The sequence below is a fragment of the Mustela nivalis genome, assembly GCF_964662115.1.
Source record: "Mustela nivalis genome assembly, chromosome: 12".
NCBI lineage: Eukaryota > Metazoa > Chordata > Mammalia > Carnivora > Mustelidae > Mustela > Mustela nivalis.
Genome location: NC_139031.1, coordinates 46,754,339 through 46,777,561, shown reverse-complemented (window position 1 = coordinate 46,777,561; position 23,223 = coordinate 46,754,339). Strand labels below are relative to the sequence as shown.

At 37.6% G+C, this 23,223-nt stretch overlaps 1 protein-coding gene across 8 annotated transcripts in view; it reads right to left on the bottom strand.

Moving 5' to 3' along the window:
• Positions 1 to 23,223, bottom strand: part of LOC309845359 (uncharacterized protein) — a 151,568-nt gene that overhangs the window by 86,343 nt on the left and 42,002 nt on the right. The window contains exon 7 of one of the 8 annotated variants that reach the window (XM_082693209.1): positions 20,760 to 21,095. The exons of the other annotated variants lie outside the window; for them this stretch is intronic. The gene's annotated coding sequence lies outside the window, so the exon portion shown is untranslated. Of the gene's footprint in view, positions 1 to 20,759; positions 21,096 to 23,223 lie in introns of those variants that run through there. 8 annotated transcript variants of the gene reach the window in all.

The window sequence follows — 23,223 nt, the reverse complement described above, 5'->3', positions numbered from 1 at the left end:
GATTGAGCTCTGTGTAGGGTTCTCTGCTCAGTGGGGAGCCTTCTCCCTCCCCCTCTCCCTCTCCCTGTGCCCCCATCCCCATTCATGTTCCCTCTCTCTCTCAAATAAATAAGTAAAATCTTAAAAAAAAAAAAAAAGGCAGTAAAAGGGTAGGAAAGAGCAAGTAAGTAAGAGGAAGGAGGAGAGAAAATGAAACATCTCTCAAGGAGAAGTAGTTTCTCTTTCTTCCTAACCTCTAAGAGAGTACCCCTTCATTGGGCAGCCTGGAGAAAGTACTTCTGGGTGGACTGCCTACAGTGGGCAGCATTGTGGACTTCTCCCTTCCTCTTGGAGCTCCTGAGCTGTCTAGCTTTCCAGACACAACTCCACCCTATTCCTCATGTGCCCCACCCCCAACACACACACACACACACACACACACATGCCTTCCCTAATTAGTCCCCACAATTCACTCTTTGGAGCTGTCACTCCAGAAGCTCTATCTGAACAATTTTATTTATTTCTGTGGCTTTTCTTACTCCTTAAACAATGACGAATCCCAAGCACACACCTTTCAATCCATTGTCTCTTCTAAAACCCACAAGCCAAACTGGCCACAGTCAGCAGGCTGGAGATCATACCTAAAATCAAAATTGTTACCGCCACACTTCCTAAACTGCTTACCACTGTCCATGTGGTATCTACCTGTGCTCAAAGTAAAAGCAGCTCTGGGGCGCCTGGGTGGCTCAGTGGGTTAAAGCCTCTGCTTTCGGCTCAGGTCATGATCTCAGGGTCCTGGGATCGAGCTCCGCATCGGGCTCTCTGCTCAGCAGGGAGCCTGCTTCCTCCTCTCTCTCTGTCTGCCTCTCTGCTTACTTGTGATCTCTGTCTGTCAAATAAATAAATAAATCTTAAAAAAATGTTTAAAAAAAAAAAAGCAGCTCTGAAGCTTGATGTTTCTGTTCTTGAATTTTTTAAACCCTTACCAAGGGGCGGGGGGAAGGATATTACCAACTGAGATTGATCAGTTCATCCATTCATAGATCATCAAACAGTAGTGTTCCTGCCTAGGAGTTGATGTTTCTTCTACTTATACTTCAACTCCCAAATCCAGTCTATCACCAAGCCCTCTTGATTCTACTTCCTGACTCACTCTCCAGTCTATGCTATTCTTCCAATCCTATAGCCATTGTCTTAGATAAAACTCCCATCATCTCCCACCTGCACTCCTATCTAACTTCTTCTCTGTTTCTGGTATCTTTTCTGGACAAACTTTATATCAAAGTGATCTTTCTAAAACACAAATGTAATGCTCCTTTAACAGTTCCAATAACTTCTGATGGCTTTTTTCTGCTTCCTGAAATAAAAGTCTAAATCCAAACAAGTTTCTTCATAACCTTACTCAGTCTTCTTTAACATACCCATGTCTTGCAATCCCTCTCCCAATGCATCCCACCACCCTTATTTCAAGCCCTACAGTTCAGCCACACCAAACTGCCTGTCATTCCCCAAACAGAGGTTCCTTGACATCTGCCTTTGCATGTTCTGTTCCCTCTATATGAAATGTTATTCCTTTCTGGGTGAGCTCTTCCACATTCTTTCAAATTAAGCTCAAATGTCATTACTCTGTAAAGTTTTTGCTCACTCACTAATAAATTACTCCCATCTACCTATGGGATATTCGGTCCTTTATTAAGGGATTTCTCTTTCTTCTTTTTTAAAAGATTTTATTTATTTATTTATTTGACAAGAGAGAGAGATCATAAGTAGCCAGAGAAGCCGGCAGAGAGAGGGGGGGGAAGCAGGCTCCCTGCTGAGCAGAGAGACCAATGTGGGGCTTGATCCTAGGACCCCAGGATCATGACCTGAGCCGAAGGTAGAGGCTTTAACCCACTGAGCCTCCCAGGTGCCCCATTTTTCTTTCTTTTTAAAATTAAGTTTATTATTTTAATTTCAGTATAGTTAACATACAGTGTGGCATTAGTTTCAGGTGTACCATATAGTGATTCAACAATTCTATACAGTACTCAGTGCTCATCATGGTAACTGTACTCTTTAATTTCCTCGCCTATTTCACCCCTATACATCTCCCCTCTGGCGACCACCAGTTTGTTCTCTATAGTTAAGAGTCTGTTTCTTGTTTTCTCTCTCTTTCTCTCTTTTTCCCTTTGCTCATTTGTTTAATTTCTTAGATTCCACATATGAGTGAGATCATATGGTATCTGTCTTTCTCTGACTGACTTAGCATAATACTCTCCATCCATGTTGTTGCAAATGGCAAGATTTCATTCTTTTTATGGATGAATATTTCATTTATGTATATACCACTTCTTTACCCATCCATCTATCAATGGACACTTAGGCTGCTTCCATAATTTGGCTATTGTAAATAATGCTGCTATAAACTCAGGGGTGCATGTATCTCTTTGAATTAGTGTTTTTGTATTTTTGGGGTAACTACTCTGTAGTGCGATTTCTGGATTGTAGAGTAGCTCTACTTTTAACTTTTTGAGGAACCTCTGTACTATTTCCCAGAGTGGATATACCAATTTGCATTCCCACCGACAGTGCAGGAAGGTTCCTTTTTCTCCACATCCTCACCAACACTCGTTTCTTGTGTTTTTTATTTTAGCCATTCTGACAGGTATGAGATGGTATCTCTTTTTGATTTATATTTCCGTGATAATATGTGATGTTAAGCATCTTTTCATGTGTCTAGCCATTTATATGTCTTCTTTAAAGAAATGGATGTTCATGTCTTCTACCCATTTTTAAATTGAATTATTTATTTTTGGGGTGTTGTAGAAGTTCTTTATATATTTTGGATACTAACCCTTTATCAGATATGTCATTTGTAAACATCTTCTCTATCAGAGTACTTTTCAAGATGCACTGGAAGTAGGTTTACATATTTGTTTACATATTTACATATTACATAGGTTTACATATTTGTATCCCTGGACAAAGGAGACCAAGAGTGTAAACCTCTGAAAGACAGACATCAGCTCTTATTTTTTGATGTTCCCAGCTGTTAACTGAACACTCAATAAATGCTATTAAATCGATATCAAAAGAATCAGCCTTCCACATAAGAAAGGAACCCTAGGACTCCCCAGAAAGTGCTCCTTTCCCCAGAGAGAGCTCTTCAGGCCCGTGGAGTCTTACTCTATGTATCAGTCCATACTAGAATAAGATCAGAATATTTTCTTGCAGCTTTAAAGAGGGATTGGGAGGGGGCAGGAGACATAGAGAGAGAAGGAGGAAAAGAGGGATAGATGACCCTCCCTTTAATGATTCAGTGTACTCTTCCTACGTAGAGAGAACTTTTTTCCTTGTTGACAAAGTTGATGACTCAACAGAAACTTCCCACAGTACTCTGTATTCAGTAGATACTTAACAAACATTTGAACAAATTAATCCACAGGCCAATGCTATCTACTTGGTAGGAAATTTGCTCTAGAGATAAAAAAAACTCAGCTTCTCACTCACTTCAGCTTTTCTTTCACCAGTGTCTTTCTCTCTGTCTCTCTCTCTCTTTATGTACCCCTATGTCCTTTTCTCTCTTTTTCTTTATCTGGCTGAGGTCCTTTCTGACAAGCAGAGAAAAGTTAAAGTGGCCACAAGGAAATTTTTCTAGCCTCCATACTCAAATACCCTCCAGAAAAATACACTTGATTTACAACCATAACACATACAACTGGGTATCTTAACTGTAAATCTAATGTAATGATTGTTCCTTTAGATATTTCCTTAATTTTATGAGAGTAATAAATACACCCTTTAACGACTGTAGGTTCAAATTATTTCCAAATGACTGATTTTCACTGCATTGCCACCGTATGTTTCCGTTATGTAAATAACTAAGTATTTCTAAATTGCTCCATTAACATATAGAAAAACCATTCACTATTTATTTTTAAATGGCTGAGGGGCAGGTTATAAGCATATTGCCAATAAAATGAGTTTTAAAATAATTCTCTAAGCATATTACGTTTGAAAATGCAATATTTATACAGTAGAAACTATAGTGTTGAAACACAAGATTCTATAAATTTATCTTTTTAAAACATAAACTATTAAAACATTTCAAGGAATATGAAGAGAAATTTTTGAGCACCAATTCCATATCAAAGTTCTCAGGATTTTGCATTTATACAGAGCAGAGTTCATGAACTCCTGCTAACCATGTTAACAATCTACCAGGTTTCTAAAGACTCAGCAGGGGTTAGAATTAGAAGACTCTGTCATCAACATCAATAACAGGAGCAGTGACACTCACAGGAGTTTTCCACTGTGCTCTCTGAGGAGGGTTCAGCACATTCAGGGACCGTAGCCCATAAAGGAAAGAGGACTATAGTGAGTAATTCCAAATAAAATCTAGATGGACACATTATTTCAGATTTTGTTTTTAAACAGTGAGTCTTTTTAAAATTCCATATATGAGTGTCTGTGTGTTTTATTTTGTGTGCTAGTATATACATATACTGCCACAACAGCAGTACTTCTTATTTTAAAGAGCCTTATCACTTAAAAGGAACTCATAAAAACAAAGGGAATAGAGCTGAGTTTTCAAATATACATTAAAAACTAATTTCAGGGGGCCTGGGTAGTTCAGTGGTTAGGCGTCTGCCTTCACTTCAGGTCATGCTGCCAGGGTCCTGGGATCAAGCCCCACATCGGGCTCTCCGCTCAGTGGGAAGCCTGCTTTTCTCTCTCCCACTCCCTTTGCTTGTTCCCTCTTTCGCTGTGCTTCTCTCAGTCAAATAAATAAATAAAATCTTAAAAAAAAACTAATTTAAACACATTTTTGAAATAGATAAAACTCTATAAAATTTGAATTAACTACCTATGGATCTTCACTGGCAGGAAAGCATATTTCCCCTCTTCCCATCACCTCTCTTTAAAAGAGTTCTCTCCCAATTCCCCTTCTTCAATCTCTTCTCCATAAAAGCCTGATTTTTTTCTTTTTTTAAATTGGTGACGGGGCTTGGTAAAAAATAACTCAGGAAAGGGGCAACATTTAAACCTTAAGGCTGAGTTAATCATTAATCTTTTGGTACTCTTCTCTTCTTTTTGGAAGCCCAAGCAGTATAAACTATTTCCTGCCGGCTGCCTGTGACAGGAAGACAGTGTATCACATTCTATCAATTTGTTTTGAAGCTGAAGGAAATAGACAATGATCTCTAAAGCAGTGTTTATTCTATGTTGCACTCAACACTAAAAGTATCCATATACATGATTTGCATTCTGGTCTTTCCGATCTTTAATTTTTAGAAAGCTCAAACATTATCAATCCATATCTTTATAATGCCCAAATTTGTTTTCCATTCAGCCCATCACTATTATAACAATTAGTGCACACTAAACAAAGACTTATATGAGATTTTATGGGGTTTTTGTTAACTGTTCTCCAATTGGGCTACATAATAAACCTAATTGTGGATCCTTTCAGAGAAAGCTAAATCAATAAGGCCAAATCTAGGGATTTCATAAAAATCTCAATCTTATCTGTCCCTAATTCCAGGAAGCATATCCATGGTAGTCATGGCAATTTACACAAGGGAGCTAAATTGTCTCTTTTTCATCTCTCTAAATTACCATATGCACAAATTCTACCTTTGGGGAAAGTCCTATGTTATTTGCATGCATGGACAAGCTATTTATATCTGAATACATTTGAACTGACAAAAAAGAAATTTTTAAAAATGAAAAAGAAAGGGAACAGGTTAATGGGAATATATGGGAAAAATTTATCAGAGTCAGCAATTTTCCCCCATTAGTTTCTTTTGATATTAATTTCACCATAGCAAATGGTCACTGGTTAAACCAAACTGTTGTCTGACTCAGTTATTTGACAATTTCATTTCTGGTGCAATGTCTTCCTTGAGAGGAAGCAACATATTTTTCTCTTTTAATTTGCTTTAAAAATTGAGTCTTTCCACTTCTTTTATTTTTTAAAGCAATCTCTATGCCCAACGTGGGGCTCAAACTTACAATCCCAAAATCAAGAGTCACCTGCTCCACCAAATGAGCCTGCCAGGCACCCCCCCCTTCTTTTCATATTTTAACAAATAAATTTGCTTTAGTCAATTATGAATATTTGCTCAACATTTCAGCACTTTTTATTGTGGTAAAAATATCTAACATAAAACTTACCATTTTAACCATTGTCAAGTGCACAGTTCAGTGGAATTAAGTACTTTGACAGTGCTGTGCAGCCTGCACCACCATTCATCTCTAGAACTCTTTTCATCTCCCAAACTGAAGCTATCCCTTACCCAGCAACTCTTCTGTCCTCCCTACCCACCCAGCCCCTGGCAACCACCATTCCAGCTGCGGTCTCTATGAATTAACTCTGTGTACCTCATATAAGTGGAATCCTATAGTATTTGTCCTTTTATGGTGTGACTGGCTTATTTCAGCCAACATAATCTTTTCAAGGCTCATCCACATTGTGTAGCATATGTCAAAATATCATTCCTTTTTAAGGCTAAATAATATTCCATTGTACGTAAACACCACCCTTGGTTTATCCATTCATCTGTCAGTGGACATTTGAGTAGCTGCCACCTTTTGGCTATTGTGAAGAACTGCTATGAACATGGGTGTATAAATAACTATTTGAATCTCCGAAGTAGAATCCTGAATCATACAGAAATTCTATGTTTAATTTTTTTGGCAATGCCACAGTGTTGTCCACAGTGGCAACACCAATTTACATTTCTACCAGCAAGGCACAAGGATTCCATTTTTTTTCAAAACCTCATCAAGATTTGTTATTTAGGGTTTTTTGTTTGTTTGTTTGTTTGTTTTTGTTTTTGCTTCTGCTTTTATAAAAACCATCCAGGGGCGTCTGGGTGACTCAATGGGTTAAGCCTCTGCCTTTGGCTTGGTTCATGATCTCAGGGTCCTGGGATCGAGCCCTGCATGGGGCTCTCTGCCCCATGGGGAGCCTGCTTTTCCATCTCTCTCTGGCTACTTGTGATCTCTCTCTGTCAAATAAATAAATAAAATATTAAAAAAAAAAAAACCATCCAAATAAGTGTGAACTGGGATCTCATTGTGGATTTGATTTGCATTTCCTTAATGATTGATGATGTTGAACATTTCTTCATGTGCTTATTGGTCATTTGCATAACTTCTTCAGAGAAATATCCAAATCTTTGGCCCATTTTTAATTGTTTTGTTGCTGTTGTCAAGTTGTAGGAATTCTTCATATATTCTATTACAAATATTTTCTCCCCATTCCATGTGTTGCCTTTTCACTCTATTGATCATGTCCTTAGTGTAGTTTCAAGCTTTAAGATTCAGTGCTATAAATTTTTATCATTTAAAAGTTTAATTATTCACATTTTAGACAGGTTTAGCTTTATCAATTTTGACTTATATTTTTTTAATGTTTTTAGACATTCTATTTATTCATTTGAGAGAGAGAGAGAGAGCACAAGCAGGAGTGGGGGGTGGCAGAGGGAGAGGGAGAAGCAGACTCTCCGCCCAATATGGGGCTCAATCCCAGGACCCTGGTATCATGACCTGAGCTGAAGGCAGATGCTTAACCATCTGAGCCACCCAGGCATCCCTGACTTATAAATTTTTAATTTTAACTTTTTCTTTCAGGGCTTCTGAAGATGCAAAAGAAAATGAAATTAAAATATTAAAATTCACAAAATATTAAATATTTATCAAATAAATATCGAAATAAATGTTTACATGATGCTCTTATAAATGTTTAGCATGTATACCTCTGAAATTATTAAAGCTTAAAACTTCACTAAGATTTTTTGAACACCGTGTTTTAATTATAGAATCCAGGTGGTAGATGTATGGGTATACTATATAGTTCTTTTGACTCCTATGTTTGAAGTTTTTCACGAAAAATTGGGGCCAAGGGATAGAATTTAATTATGGCAAATTAATAAGTACATATGCAAAAACCTAAGCACAGAAGCAAGGTGATTATAAACATTGTTGTATCTAAGAGAAAAATTCTTGGTGCAATCTTTGCTTCCTTCTGGGGGACTTTTTTTTCCAGATCTGTATTTATGGCCAAGGAGTGCTTTCCACAGAAGTTTTCTTCCTTAAAGGATGGCTATAACACTTCCCAGGATTCTCCAGCACATTAGAAATCAGCGCCAAGATATTTTCTGACTCATTCAGTTGTTCACCAAATAGTTATTCAGTATTTCCCACATATCAGGCACAGTGCTCAGCAGTGCAGACACAATCCTAAACCAAACACAATCCTTAACCAACAGAAATGTATGGTCCAGTGAAGGAGAGAGAAGAAGGAACTAGAAGGAACTAGGCAAGGAACTAGAGCCTTAAAATGAAGGGCAAAGCGGCTTGCCAGTGTGTTTAGCATTATAGCACTATGGTATAGAGCAGACTGTGAAACCACAAAGAACAGTCCCTCATCTGCCTTACACATACAGTAAAGGCTTTCCCGTGTAGGACACAACCTTGGCAACTGGGTCGGGTAGAATGTACAGAAATCAAGAGAGAGGATTGAGGAATGTTTCAGTCGAAGAGACCCCATATAAAAAATCTTAGCGGTGCCAAGTAACATGCTATATTTGAGAAAAAGCAAGGAACTACTGTGAAGAGCAAGTAGGTGTCTGGGATAGGATGTTAATGCCCTGGTAAGAGAAGGAACACTAGACGTCATAAAATAATCCATCCTCAGCTAAAGTGAAAGAAAGCTAACTTATTTGCCTGAATATTTAGTTCAGTTGAAAACAGATGTATTCTGGTTTTATTTTATTTCACTTTATAAAGTCTTTGAAACCAAATTTTAAAGTGTCAATTATCCAAATACAGTAATTGCTTTAATTTGCGATTATATGCTGTGAATTGAAATAGGCTCATGTGCGACACCTGGGTGGCTCAGTGGGTTAAAGCCTCTGCCTTTGGGTCAGGTCATGATCTCAGGGTCCTCCAATCGAGCCCCGCGTCGGGCTCTCTGCTCCCCAGGGAGCCTGCTTCCTGCTATCTCTCTGCCTGCCTCTCTGCCTACTTGTGATCTCTGTCAAATTAATAAATAAACTCTTTAAAAAAAAAAACATATTGAAAGAAAGAAAGAAAGAAAAGAAAAGAAAAGAAAGAAGTGGGTTCCTGTGTGGAAAACAGGAAATGCATGCGTGGTTGGTGTGAATACACTGAACTGGACGCACAAAGTAACCTTGCGTCAGCAGCCCGCAACCTTCAGTGAGCGCAAGCAGGCTATGTAACATGTCTTGTCTACCGTCTTGCCCCTGAGACTCTCACTCAGGAGATCTTGGGTGGAATCCTGGAATCTGAATTGTTAATGATACTGCAAGAGATTCTGTTTTAACTGTTTGCAATGGAAATTTAAACCATACAAAATTAGAGAAAATAGTATAAAGTTACCCACATCTCCATCACCCAACTTTGATAAAAGAAACCGAACCAGTCTTATTTCATTTATATGCCAATATTTCCCTTTCAACACTAATTTACTTTTAAGGCAATTCCAGATCTTAGTATTTTATCCCTTAATACTTCAATTTGGTTCTCTAAAAGAAAAGGACTTTATTTTTTTAACATGACTACAATACAATAATCATACTAAAGACCCAAGTTCATACCTTCAGAAAAACTGAACTGGTAGATTATAGATGAGGAAAATAAGTCAGTGTCCAAGTGGACTGCTGAGGAAGACATAACTTGATTTATTTCATCATGGATTTAAAATTTTGGCGTGTAAGAATAAGCAACCTATGGATCTCTGGCTGACTGAGTTGGTACAGCATGCTGTTCTTAACTTCGGGGTTGTGAGTTTGAGCCCTACCTTGAGTATAGAAATTACTTAAATATATATTAAAAAAAAAAAGAAGCAGCAGCAACTTAGGATTCATGCTAGAAAATTCATTGGTTCTTCTTTCTTTTTTCATATGTCCAGTTCTTACCCAGTTAGCATAAAAAAACTACTGTGTCCCTAGAAGAAAGCTTGTTTTGCAGTATTAATGAATCACTGAATAAATAACTTCAGTGAGAATATCTAAGCTATAAGTTAGTTTTAGTGGATTTGAAATAGTTTTTCTGACCCTTTTGAAAAATAATGACGTAAGGCTTCTTATTGCAAGGTGAGAAATACTTTTTTAAAATATTTTATTTATTTATTTGACAGACAGAGATCACAAGGAGGCAGAGAGGCAGGCAGAGAGAGAGGAAGGAAGCAGGCTCCCTGCTGAGCAGAAAGCCCGATGCGGGGCTGGATCCCAGGACTCTGGGATCATGACCTGAGCCAAAGGCAGTGGCTTAACTCACTGAGCCATCCAGGCACCCCGAGAAATACTACTTTATATACAGTTTTAGTTCTCTATTTGAAGATCTAATTGATGTATTATACCTTAAAAAAGTATCTTTAAGTTTATGAAATGTAATTTTTAGTTTCACTTAGAATATATTTTATTTAATAAGTTAAAATTCTCCTAACACACTACTAAACGCAGAAACTTCTTAAAAAAAAAAAAAAAAGAACCTCCTTATATTAACTGTTTAATGTTCCTGGTTGCTGTTTTCATGTCTATACAATACACAGAGTAGAGTGTGCCCTGTGTAAATAGACAGCCACATTCTTTTCAAGACCAGGAACTGATTCCCAATTACAGACGACCATTATTAGTTAAGCTTCTGGGTTTGCAATCATACTGAAAGTATGGAGAATGAAATAAGATGAAAACCTTATTTTTGTACGTTTTGAAGTTTACACTGAAAATCGACTACCTCCCAGCCATATGGAGAGCTGTTCATTGTGGAAATCTGTCTTTACCTTAGGTGATGCTGTATTTTTGCATCTGAGGGAACTACTTTTTTGCTCAGTAGTTTGAACTAGATATAATAAACTGATCAATCAGTAAAGTATTGATAGAATAAATACTCAACTGTGAAAACTCTTGAATAAAACTATTATTTCCTAACACACACATAAAAAAGCAAAATATTTGGTGATGATTCTGCAATTGTAACCTTTAAATCTTCAAAAAAATATTTTTCAAACGCATAAGATTATTAAACTGAACTTAAAATGAAATTTTTCCAAGATTATTGGTCAAATTTTTAAAAAGAAAAAAGTTATTTTGGTTAATTGATATTTTTTTATCTTATTAATCTTCACAGATAAGAAAACAAGTTACTCAATTTGTTTTTCCTTCCAGAGTTACTTATATTTCACAGTTATTTAGAGTTTAAAAATGTTCTCCTCAGTGAACCTCAGAAAAATTCCCCAAAGTAACAAAGAACACAATATGAGTCCTGATAATTTCCTTATAATTTAATTAACCCCAAATGTTAAAGAAACTTGCTATTTCTTTTTCTTTCTTTTTTCTTTTCTTTTTTTTTTTTTAAGATTTTATTTATTTGTCAGAGAGAGAGATGGGGGAGAGGGAGAGGGAGAGAGCAAAAGCAGGGGGAACTGCAGGCAGAGGAAGGACCAGGCTCCCCACTGAGCAAGGAGCCTGATGTGGGACTCGATCCCAGGACCCTAGGATCATGGCCTGAACCAAAGGTAGACACTTAACCTGAGCCACATAAGCATCCCTGAACCTTGCTATTCCTAATACAATAATTATATCCATAGAATGCACTTCTTGAAAAGGTTACTATAGAAAATCAAATTTAGAGAAATCTGATTTTATTTAAGTCTTGATACTTAAGGTTCTTTTTTTTTTTTTTAATCTTCCTTGATATTTCTTTGACATTTCTGTCTCCTTTCATCTGGCCCCTTAAAAAAAGAGAATAAACAGAAGGTAGGAAGGAAGGCAGGAAGGATTGAAGGAAGGAAGGAAAGGGAAGGAAGGGTAGAAGGAAGGAAAGAAAAGAAAAAAAGGGGAAAAGAAAAAAGAAAAGAAAAGAATAAATGAACAATCTTTGGGTGTACATCTGAACATCAATAGTAATACTAAGGTTTCTTCCTTAACCATGAAAATCACAATATTCTCTGCAGTAATAATAAATTAAAAGTATCTTCCATTTCACTATCAATCTATAACACAGTGTTTGTGTAACACTGATACAAATTACATAGTTGCATATTTCAGTTATGTTTCATTTTTTTTAAAGATTTTATTTATTTATTTTTGCATGTGCACACCCACAATACAGAGAGAGGGCGTGCACACAAGCATGAGCAGGGGTAGGGGTAGAGGGAGAAGCAGACTCCCCCCTGAAAAGGGAGCCTGATGCAGCACTCAATCCCAGGACCCTGGGATCATGACCTGAGCCAAAGGCAACTGCTTAACTATTGAGCCACCCAGGTACCCCAATATTTCATTTTTTTAACTATAATGATACTCTGTTATATCATCTTGCAACTATTCCTTATTTTTTAACAGAGAGAAAACCATGGGTCCATATCAAAAGTATGACATAAAATCCCACATATATAATTACCAATCTTAGAAAGCTTAAGATTAAACTGCTTCTTGATCTTGTCATTCAAATAAGCCTTTAATAAACTGCTAAATACTATATGTTTAAGATAAGTCATTTATATATTAAATACTTTATCCTTTACTGAGGTTTTCATTTGACATGTGTCCAAGATAAAAAGATAAATCTTCTCTCTTGCTCTTTGATAAGGTGTCAGAGCTCACTTAAAGTTTTAAGAATAGAGCTGTTGAACCAATTTTTTTTCCTACTGCAAGTTAGGAAATTGGTAGCAGCCTGTTGAAAGAACTTCACCTGTGCATAGTAGTCCTTATCTCACCTCGATCTATCATGCTATCAATTTCTTTATTACAGGAGTTTACCTTTGGGCAGCTCATACACCAGCTGTCAATCTGTCCTCACCTTGAGACTTTGCAGCAAACCAAACTCAGGTGTATTGAAGCCTCACAAGAACTGACTGTTTTCCTTCTTGCTCCAACTAGGACAGGTGCAGTCAGAATGCAAGCCTCTGGCACTCCAGCTGTGCTTCAGCACAGTGCAGAGCCAGAACTTCTTTATTTCTGCCTCCCAGGTCACAACTTCTTATCTGGAGATTTTCTAGATTTTCTGGTCCTCACTTTACCTGTGCCCCCATGTTCCCTCACTAAGGCATTTAAAACGATAGCTTTGAAACAACTCAAAAGTCCATCAAATACATTCCGGTACTCCAGAAGAAGAATTGCTATGTAGTATTTTAAAAAGAAAGAAAAAAGAAAAGAAGGAAGGAAGGGGGAAAGGAAAGCTGGAAGGAAGGAAATAAAGATGTCCTTTAAGTACTAACATGTAAAGATTTCCAAGACATATTAAGTAAAGAAGGAAGATAAAAATAGTATTACCTTTCTCATTAAAAAGGTTGAAAAACATTCAAAGGTGCTTCTGCATTCATAAGAAACTCTGAAAAGATATGCTGAAAACTTAACACTGATTATTGGAGTTAAGTGTGTGGAAAACAGGCATGATGAAGGATAGGAGAGTGGGAAGGACCTTCTTACATTTTTTCATTTATTTCTGAACTATATTATTATATTGACTATTTAAACATTTAAAAAGAAATAGTAGCTTTATTTGGTGCAAGGAAGCAAAAAAAAAAAAAAAGAAAAGAAAAAGAGTAAATACTAAGAAAGTCTCATGGTTAGGCTCCTGGCACTCTAGTTTGGTGGAGAGACTAAGTTAAGGCATAAGAATAAGAATAAGTTCAGGAAACAGAGAAATAAAATTTAGAAAAGTATCAGTGAAAGAAGCTACAACTGATTCTGGTTGAAGAACAGACTAAAAGACCTCCAAATTACTATTTATTTACAAGTCCTATGCCTTTACCAATTTGCATCTGTCTTTTAAAAGTGAGCAAAAGTATTTTGAAGAGGAATTAAGTTATAGCAGGATCGAACGCTCCTTCCTAAATTTACAAAAGACATCCTATGTGCTGTTTCCGTACCTCTGATTCCAAAGGCAGAAGGTGAAGCATGAAGGCCTGAGCCCTGACCAACTGACCAGCCCCAATACCTGCCCTACCATTGAGTGGATGCACAGTCTGTGCACATTATTTAAGTCCTTATTTCATCATCTGGACAGTGCTCAAAAGGTCACAGCGAGGATTAATTAATACCCAAGAAGCGTGGAAAACATGGCCCAACTCACACTAAGAACTGCGTAATGTTTGCTATTTTACCTTCTCTTAACTGTCTTGTTGTTTATCTTTATTTAAAAGTGCTGCCTCCCTGGACGAATACCCTTCCTGTTAAGCCTTGTTCTTTTTTTTTTCCCCCTCTCCTTTTCTTCTTTATTTCTTTTTGAAAGAAATATGTAATTAGTCACTAAAATACTCCCACAGAGCTTCTGAGACAAGATCATCCCAAAGAAAGGTACTCATAAAGGAAATGCAAAGTATGGAGTTTGCCAGAGAAATTCAGATTTTAAATAGTGGCATAAAGATAATTCTTAACATTTCTATATCCCTCTGTAAAGCTATATATATATCTTATTTGATGCTGACAATAACCCTCTGAGACCGTCAGGGCAGATAAAGAATAAAGGGGCAAAGGAGGTTAAAAAAGGTTGCCTGAAGCTAAACTGCATACTGCAAGTTAGTGACAATGTCTGACTAGCTTAGTGCAGCAATTTTCTGAACACCTGCTAAGGCCTGGGCACTGTGCTGACCTCCACATTCCAAAATGCTCTCCACTACAAAGACTTTCCATGGTACAAAGCATCTCTCAGGGTTTCACTCAACTTGATGATCATGCTTCTTAAAAAAAAAAAAAAAAAAAAAAAAAGCTACTGTAACATCATATAGTACAAAGGACCAGAGATTCCTGGCAAAAGATCTTGGGCTTCATGATCTTGAACAAACAACTTAATCTCTCCAACCAGTTTTCTCATTCCTCAGTGTGTGAATAATACTTACCACTGGGTGGTTATAAAGGTTAAATGAGAGACTGAATAAAAAAGAAGTTTGTAAACTGTAAAGTTCCATAGCGGATATTAGTGTGTTATCTTATTTAGCAGTGGAATGCAAGATCAAACCTAGGTGGGGGGAAAAAGAAAAAAAAGAAGGCCTCATAGAAAAACATCCCTAGGTCCCCAGCCCTTAAAAGACCTCCCAGGGTGAATAGCAAGATTACAAAAACTCACACTGTCTCCCCTGCAGAGGGTACCCACTGAGCCATCAGGGGTGGGCCGCCTGGGTCAGTCCCATTTTAGCAAATGTGTTCCTTTCCATTTGCTCCAATTGGTGGTAGGAGGTGAAGGGGGCAAACCAGACAGCTGGTGTAACATAAAACAGAAAGATCTATGTTTTACCTTTGGAAGGAAAAAAAAAAAAAACCTGTGGGAAATAGTGGGGAAAACGAAAGAAGCAGGCAAGCGCTTGGGGCATTTCAGCTGGTAAGCTGAGAGAGAGAGAGAGAGAGAGAGAGAGAGAGGAGAAGCTGCCCAAGACAGATGCAGTCCACACCCTCCAACTGCAAAGAGAGAGAGGCTCACATGTCAGAAAAAAGTTTGTCCTCCCTCAGGGGAACTGTGAAGGGTGTCAATGTTCTAGCCATGAGAAAATAAAAAATCCATATAGAACATTCCAACATGTGGAGGCCTGATTGAGCTCAGAGCAATGTTCTATGGGCTCCTGCCTCTCGCAACCTTCTTACTTGGACCAGGAATGTCAGCGTGAGGCATGCTTCACGGGGGAGGGGAAGTGGTGTCTGAACCTGTTCCGAGACAGGCCCACTGCTTGTGATTTAGGAAAGCAGTAGAGTGAGGCAGGTAAGTAAAAGCTGATTGTTGGTCAAACCACATGGGTTCAAATCCCAACTCCTCTGCTTCTGGACTTAACTTCTGTGATTCTGAGTTGCTCACCATCGGTAATGTACTTAACTTTGTTAAGCTTCAGTTTCCTAATCTATAAAATGGGGGCCAATGATAGTACCCTCCCTAAGATACTGCTGCAACGATTAAATAAAATAATGTTTATACAGCAATTAGAAAGTGCCTTGTTGGGGCGCCTGGGTGGCTCAGTGGGTTACGCACCTGCCTTCAGCTCAGGTCATGGTCTCACGGTCCTGGGATCAAGCCCTGCATTGGGCTCTCTGCTCAGCAGGGAGCCTGCTTCCCCTCCCTCTCTGCCTGCCTCTCTGCCTACTTGTGATCTCTGTCAAATAAATAAATAAAAGCTAAAAAAAAAAAAAAGTGCCTTGTCAGTTGGTTAAGCATCTGCCCACAGCTCAGGTCATGATCCCAGGGTCCTGGGATTGGGTCCTGGGATCAAGCCCCACATGGGGCTCCTTGTTCAGTGGGGAGCCTGCTTCTCCCTGTGCTGCTCCCCCTGCTTGTGTTCTCTCTCTCTCTCTCTCTGACAAATAAGTAAATAAATAAATAAATAAATAAAATCTCTTTTAAAAAGCACACAGAAGGCAGCCAGTAAATGTTCACTATTATGGCATTGTTTCAAAAGGCAAGTTTTTTAGCCTACCTTCATTCCACAGGCCTAGGAAGTCAGAGTAAAAGAGTGAAAACTTTCCTGCAGCATCAAATGTAAGAGCAGAACTTGCATGTTCACTGGCAACAGAGTAAAGTTTCAAGTGTCTCTGCTTCATGAGCTATTGTAGATAACACGTTGAACACCTGTTTGAAGAGGCAGCAAACCCTAGTTACTAAATACCTGGAATCAGAACTAGATTTGGATCCCCGCTTCACCTCTCCCTAACTCTGTGACGTCACACAAGCAACATAAACTTTATGCTTCTGTTCCACATTTGTAAAATGAGGGTGATAATAATAGTGTCTACCTCATAATGTTGGAGGAAGGATAAAATGAGGCTGCACATATCTTATTACAACTCTTGGTACAATCCCTGACCCATGAAAAGTGCTTAATAATTGATAGCTATTATTGTTTTCTTCACTGCAAAAAAAGAGTGTTGTTTGTTAATTACATTTAGAATCCACCTCTGAGTAGAGTAAGCAAAATATACTGTCTATCGGATATCTCCATTGTTTTTTTGTTTTGTTTGTTTTTCTTAGGTAGGCTCCATGCCCAACATGGAACTTGAACCCACAACCTTGAGATCAAGACCTGAGCTGAGATCAAGAGTAGGACACTTAACCAACTGAGTCATCCAGGCACCCCAAAATATTGGAATCAGTTCTTGCTCTCATCAGAAAGAACTTTCTCTTCTAAGACAATGTATTAATGGTTCCTAGGAAGTAAGTTACCCAGGGATCAGAATACTTTTAGATTGGTCTACCATATAATCTGATTCTCATTATTGTGGTTTAACTAAAGTAAGCAGAAAATATATCTGAGGTAATTAAAAAATCTGAATTGTCCTTGAGAGCCATGGTTAATATTCTGCCATATTTGTGTATTGTATTGTATTGTATTGTATTTTATAATTAACTCATTGACATAAAAGCAATAAGGCAAATGTCTCAAAAATTCTAGCAAAAATAAAGCAACACATTTGCTCTTCGATGTATCAGCCTTAATAATAACTCACTCTACATATTTAAAAGTTTGCCGGTTCAGTAGTAGCAAAATTTTAAAATGTATATTAAGCTGTTGTGATGAGCACCGAGTGATATATGGAAGTGCTGAATCACTATATTGTATACCTTAAACTAATATAACATTGTATATTAAACTGTAATTTTAAAAAATAAATAAAAATAAAAATGTATATTAAGCACATCAAAAAACATAAACATACCCATTCCTTTATTAAGTCAAGAAACATTTCTGAATGCCTACTATGTGGCAGACTCTGCCTTATGTTTTAAATCAAATACACTGCATTCATTCACTCTTACAAAGTTCTTTCATTTATCTTTAAATACTTTCAAATTTTCACATTATCTGATAATATTACAACCTCTTTAAATCAGTTAAATATTTAAAACTCTGTCACTTTAAGAATTTGTAACATTTTCCATTAACATTCCTCTCTGGTTTTACGTACTTGATCTGTGCTGTGGGATACAGCATAAATTATCTGCCTTCAGCAAAACGAACAGCTGAAAGACCCTGCCGCCTGACAGTGCTTGTTAGGCCTGGAGCTGCTGTGAACACACACTGTACTAGTGATTGTCTGCCTTTCAGGTCCCTCCAGAAAAGTCTTTAGGTGGCTCAAAACATAAGAGTTGGCCATCCACTAGCCAAAATAGCCCAGTATTTGAGCACCATGCTTAGGTGTCAATTAATAAACATGATAAAAGCAATCTTGAGATATTTATTTTTAAAGAAAAGTATCTCCCAGAAATAAGCCCATGCTTACATGCTCAATTATTCAATGACAAAGGAGGCAAATATATACAATGGAGAAAAGATCGTTTTTTCAATAAATGGTGTTGGGAAAACTGGACAGCTACATCCAAAGAATAAAACAGGAGCACTTTCTTACACCATATACAACAATAAACTTAAAATAGATTAAAGACCTAAATGTATCTTTAATCCAAGAAACCATAAAACTCCTGAAGGAAAACACATGCAACAATCTCTTGGACATTGGTCTTAAAATGTATTTATAGATATGTCTCCTCAGGCAAGGAAAACAAAAACAAAAATAAACTATTGGGACTACACCAAAATAAAAACTCTTGCAGTGCAAAGGAAACCATCAACAAAACAAAAAGGCAACCTTATGAATGGGAAAAGGTATTTGCAAATGATATAGCCACATGATCCAATAATTCTACTACTGGGTCTTTACCCAAGAAAACAAAAACACTAATTTGAAAAGATATATGCACTCCTATGCTTACTGCAGCCCTGTTTATAAGAGCCCAGATAGGGGCGCCTGGGTGGCTCAGTTGGCTGGGCACCCATTCCCGACTTCGGCTTGGGTCATGATCTCAGGGTCATGAGGTCAAGCCCCACGTCAGGCTCTGTGCTGAGCTTGGAGCCTGCTTAAGATACACTTTCTTTGGAACACTGAAAAGAAATTTTAAAAATTAAAAGAAAAATATTTAAAAATCAAGAAATTAAAAATTAAAAAGAAATATTTTAAAATGTTATTAAACTAAAGAAAAAAAAAGATTCACTCTCTGCCCCTCTCCCAGCTCTCTCTCTCACTCTCTCAAAAAAAAGAGGAAAAAAGAGCCAAGATAGGGAAGCAACAATGTCCCTCAATGGATGAATGATAAAGAGGATGTGGTATATAAACACGATGGAATATTACTCAACCACAAAAAGGAAAAGCAAGATCTGGCCATTTATGACAACAAGGATGGACCCAGAAGGTATTATGCTAAGTGAAATAAGTCAGAGAAAGACATATTCCACATAAGAGACAGAACAAATAAACAAACAAAAAACAGACGCTTAACTACAGAGAACAAACTGATGGTTGTCAGGAGAAGGTTAGTGGGAGGATAAGAAGGAGATTAAGAGATACAAACTTCCAGTTATGAAATAAATGTCACAGAAATGAGAGGTGTGGCATAGGGAATATGTCAATAATAGTATAATAGTGTTGCATAGTGCAAGATGGTGACCGTACTTATTGTGGGGAGAACCAAGTATTGTACAGAATTGTCAAATCAGTATGTTCTACACCTGAAATTAAAATAGCATTGTATACCAATTATATTTCAATAATAAATAACTTTCAAGTTTTTATTTTATTTAAATTTAATGAATTAACATACAGTATATCATTAGTTTCGGAGGTAGAGTTCAGTTATTCTTCAGTTGCATATAACACCCAGCGCTCAACATGTCATTGGCCCCCCCAGTGTCCATCACCCAGCCACCCCATCCTCTCACCCCCATTCCCTCCAGCAACCCTCAGTTTGTTTCTTGAAATTAATGGTCTCTTATGGTTTATCTCCCTCTCTGACTTCATCTTTTTTTATTTTCCCTCACTTCCCCTATGATCACCTGTTCTGTTTCTTAAATTCTACATATGAGTGAAATCATATGATAATTGTCTTTCTCTGATTAACTTAATTCATTTAGCATAATACCCTCTAGTTCCATTCGGGTCATTGTAAATGGTAAGATTTCAATTTTTGATAGCCAAATAATATACCATTGTGAATATACACCACATCCTCTTTATCCATTTATCTGTCAATGGACATCTGGGCTCTTCCCATTGTTTGGCTGTTGTGGACACTGCTGCTATAAACACGGGGGTACAGGTGCTCCTTCAGATCACTACATCTGTTATCTTTAGGGTAAATACCTAGTAGTGCAATTCCTGGGTCATAGGATAGCTCTATTTTCAACTTCTTGAGGAACCTCCACACTGTTTTCAAGAGTGGCTGTAAGTGTAAGAGGGTTCCCCTCTCTCTGAATCCTCTCCAATGTTTGTTGTTTCCTGACTTGTTAATTTTAGCCATTCTGACAGGTGTAAGATGGTATCTCACTGTGGTTTTGATTTGTATTTCCCTGATGCCAAGTGATATTGAGCATTTTTTCATGTGTCTATTGGACATTTGTATGACTTCTTTGGAAAAATGTCTGTCCATATCTTCTGCCCATTTCTTAATTGGATTATTTGGTTTTTGGGTGTTGAGTTTGATACTTTTTTTATAAATCTTGGATACTAGCCCTTTCTCTGTTAAGACATTTGCAAATATCTTCTCCCATTCTGTAGGTTTTCTTTTGGTTTTGTCTGTTGTTTCCTTTGCTGTACAAAAGCTTTTTATCTTGATGAAGTCCCAATAGTTCATTTTTGCTTTTGTTTCCCTTGCCTTTGGAGACATGTCTAGCAAGAACTTGCTGCAGCCGAGTTCAAAGGTGGCTACCTATGTTCTCCTCAAAGATTTTGATGGATTCCTGTCTCTCATTTAGGTACTTCATTTATTTTGAGTTTATCTTTATATATAGTGAAAGAAAACGGTCCAGTTTCATTCTTCTACACACGGCTATCCAATTTTCCCAACATCATTTGTTGAAGAAACTTTTTTCCATTGGATATTCTTTTCTGCTTTATTGAAGATTAGTTGACCATAGAGTTGAGGGTCCATTCCTGGGTTCTCTATTCTGTTCCATTGATCTGCGTGTCTGTTTTTCTACCAGTATCATACTATCTTGATGATTACAGGTTTGTAATATACCTTGAAGTCCAGAATTGTGATGCCACCAGCTTTGGTTTTCCTTTTCATCTTTTCTCTGGCTATTCCGGGTCTTTCACAGTTCCACACAAATTTTAAGATTATTTATTCCAGCTCTGTTGACATATTTTGATAGGAATTTCACTGAATGTGTGTATTTCTCTGGGTAGCATAGACATTTTAATAATATTTTAATATTTGTTCTTCTAATCCATGAGCATGGAATGTTTTTCCATTTCTTTGTGTCTCCTCAGTTTCTTTCATAATTATTCTATAGCTTTCAGAGTACAGATCCATTACCTCTTTGGTTAGGTTTATTCCTAGGTATCTTATGATAATAAATAAATAAATTTTAAAAATAAGATATCATCACATATTAACACTTTGTGCTTGACTAAAAGCCAACAACAGGATAAGGTAAAATAATATTTTTAGCAACATCCTCTTAATAGAGCCTAAGAAGAAATACGTATATATATATATATATATATTTTTTTTTTTTTAAGATTTTTTCTTTATTTATCTGACAGAGATCACAAGTAGGCAGAGTGGCAGGCAGAGAGAGAAAAGGAAGCAGGCTCCCTGCAGCGCAGAGAGCCTGATGTGGGGCTCGATCCCAGGACCCTGGAATCATGACCTGAGCCGAAGGCAGAGGCTTAACCCACTGAGCCACCCAGGTGCCCCCGTATATATATTTTTAAGATTTTATTTATTCATTTGACAGAGAGATCACAAGCAGGCAGAGAGGCAGGCAGAGAGAGAGGGGGAAGCAGGCTCCCCACTGAACAGACAGCCTGATGCAGGGCTCAATCCTAGGATCCTGAGATCACGACCTGAGTCAAAGGCAGGTGTCTGAGCCACCCAGACACCCCAAGAGTAAGTATATTTAAAACAAAAAAGTTATTGCTTATTTTGCTAAAAATTATTCTTTTTTTTTAAAGATTTTATTTATTTATTTGACAGAGATAGACACAGCAAGAGAGGGAACAGAAGCAAGGCAAGGGGGAGAAGGAGAAGCAGGCTTCCCACTGAGCAGGAAGCCCAATGCCGGGCTCGATCCCAGGACCCTGAGATCATGACCTGAACTGAAGGCAGATGCTTAATGACTAAGCCACCCAGGTGCCCCTAAAAATAATTCTTTAAATATCACCTCTTGCAGGGGCACCTGGGTGGCTCAGTGGGTTAAGCCGCTGCCTTCGGCTCAGGTCATGATCTCAGGGTCCTGGGATCGAGTCCCACATCGGGCTCTCTGCTCAGCGGGGAGCCTGCTTCCTCCTCTCTCTCTGCCTGCCTCTCTGCCTACTTGTGATCTCTGTCTGTCAAATGAATGGATAAAAATCTTAAAAAATATATATATATATATCACCTCTTGCAGTCTCTCCTCATCTGTTTGGTTGCCCTGTCTGGAATACCCTGCCTCAACTTTCCATCTCCCCCTTATCTCCACACCATGCCTCATGAATATTATTTCCAGCCTTGCACAACCAAGTGCAAGTCCATACTCTGGGCATTCATTCACTGCCCTTCTAACATCTTCTGCAGCTGTTCCCATATCACTTTGTTTTAAAGTTATTGGCATCTACATCTATTTCTTCAACTCAATTTTGAGTTTCTTCATTTTGTATTTCCCATAACACCCAGTTCAAACTCAGTTAATGATCATGTAGATGAATTTGGCTGAGACATTCACACTTTATGTACCTCAATTTCCTCATCTAGCAAATGTGCATAACAATATCTGTCCTTCCTAACTGTAGTTTGCTATGCCACCCAGTTAGTTAATAAATGTGAAAGCATTTTTTTAAGTGCTATATATTCTTTGGGAAGCAATTTGATAGTATTTATCAAGAGCTTTAATTTTTTTCATTTTTTTTCCTACTCACTAATTATACTTTTAGATATAAATCTCAAGGAAAAACTGTGAACACAGAATAATTTAAAAGTTTTTTAAAGATTTTATTTATTTATTTGAGAGCAAGAGAGCAACCCGCCCCCCACCACTACCACAGGGGAGAAGCAGGCTTCCCACCCAGCCTGATGTGAGTCTCTATCCCAGGCCCTGGGATCATGACTGAGCCGAAGGCAGATGCTTAACTGACTGAACCACCCAGATGCCCCCACATAGAATAATTTTTAAAACACTGTTCAAATATTATTTACTATGGTAAAAAAAAATTGAAATAATTTTAATACCCAATAAAATAAAATGGCTGAGTAAATTGCTGCACAGTATCTCAATAAAAC